At 34.8% G+C, this 1,619-nt stretch overlaps 1 non-coding gene across 1 annotated transcript; it reads right to left on the bottom strand.

The window, feature by feature from the left end:
• Positions 1-1,200: 1,200 nt before the first annotated feature.
• On the bottom strand, positions 1,201-1,278 carry Trnat-ugu (transfer RNA threonine (anticodon UGU)). The gene has a single exon. It is a non-coding gene; the product is annotated as a tRNA-Thr (tRNA).
• Positions 1,279-1,619: the final 341 nt, after the last annotated feature.

Here is a 1,619-nt window from a genome sequence, read left to right as displayed (position 1 = left end):
AACTTAATTTTGCCCACAGAAATTCATAAAAGATAATTTTTGCCATAATCACCAATAAGCTTCTGTTATTGTTTGTGTATGAGATGTCCCCAAAAGCTCCAGTGCTAATATGGAATTATTCAGAGGGGAAATGAATAGATTATGAAAGCTGTAACCTCATCAGTGCATCCTGATTTGAGTGTACTCTGTGGTAACTTTAGGCCCGTGGGGAGTGGCTGGAGGAGGTGTGTAACAATGGGGGTTCCCTAGAATAATTAATCTTCCCTATGGCCTCTTGCCCTGTGTCTCTCTGCTGCTTGGCTGCCATTAGCAACACAGTGCTCCTCCACTGCCCCCTTCCAGAATGATGTTCTGCCCCAATTTAGGCCCAGAACAGTGAATTCAGCCAATCATGGACCAAACCTCTGAAACTTTGGGCCAAAATAAAATTTCCTTCCTCTAAGTTGTTCTTGTCAGGAATTGTTGTCATGGTGAAAAGTTAATTGACATATCCTTGTATCCTAACTGATCTCAGACTGCGTCTACTACCAATGGCAACAATATTTAATAGTGATGGTCATTTTCTTTCCTTTTGAGGGCCAAACTTCCCTTTGTTTCCAGAGCATTGCAGCCTCTGTGATGACTTCCTGATTTGTGAGCTGTTCATTCTCTGTGTCCTTTACTGATCTAATTCCCTTTGTCATATCTGTAGGTGTTAGCATGGTTCCTAGTTATACTCCGTCTTCTTTGCTCTCTGAAGTACTGTTTAGGTAGCCTCATATGTTCTGAAGACTTTAGTTACTATCTATAAAATCTGTAAAGAGATAAACGTGAATTTCAACTGTTTCTCAGACTTTGTCTCAGTGACTCGAGCACATTAATTCAAGAGTCTTTCAATGACCTCAAATTAATATGTCCTAAGTATGTTAATTTTACATGTCCAGAGTTGTTCTCAAAATCACTCTCATTCTGACCCCTTTCTAGTGTTTTCTGTTTCACAAAATGTATCGAAACTTATAAAGTTCAATAAAGTTTAAAGATGTCATTTATCCTTGACACTTTTCTTTTTCCTCTGTTGACCATATGTCCAATTATATGCAAAATAACTTTATATCTCCCTTCTAAATATTCATTTAAATGATTTATTTTTATTAATACTGCCATCCCTCTAATGCAAATCAGAACATCCCCTTAAATTTCTATTTTATTTATTTATTTATTTTATGGTACTGGGGATTGAACCCAGGGCCTTGTGCATACAAGGCAAACAAACACTCTACCAACTGAGCTATATCCCTAGCCCTCCTTAAATTTCTAATGTAATAAACCTTATTAACTCTTCATTATCTTTCTTAGCTACACTCTAGTCTGTCTTAATAATTGAGGTATAATTTTAAAACTTTTATCTGTTTTGCCTCATTGTCAATTAGTATTTTATTTGGAAAAAAAAAGAACAAAAACAAAACCAAACTAAAAACTTTTAAATACACAAAACTAACAAATGCAAAGCCAATATTTTTTTAAATAAATAAAAATGTCATTAATTATACCCCATATATATCACAAACTTTGTCTCATGTATTTTTCCCACTAATAGTAATGGTCTGTTTCTTTAAATATGCTATATTTTGGAAGTTTTA

The sequence above is a fragment of the Callospermophilus lateralis genome, chromosome 12, assembly GCF_048772815.1.
Source record: "Callospermophilus lateralis isolate mCalLat2 chromosome 12, mCalLat2.hap1, whole genome shotgun sequence".
Taxonomy (NCBI): Eukaryota; Metazoa; Chordata; class Mammalia; order Rodentia; family Sciuridae; genus Callospermophilus; species Callospermophilus lateralis.
This window is presented reverse-complemented; position numbering and strand designations above follow the sequence as displayed.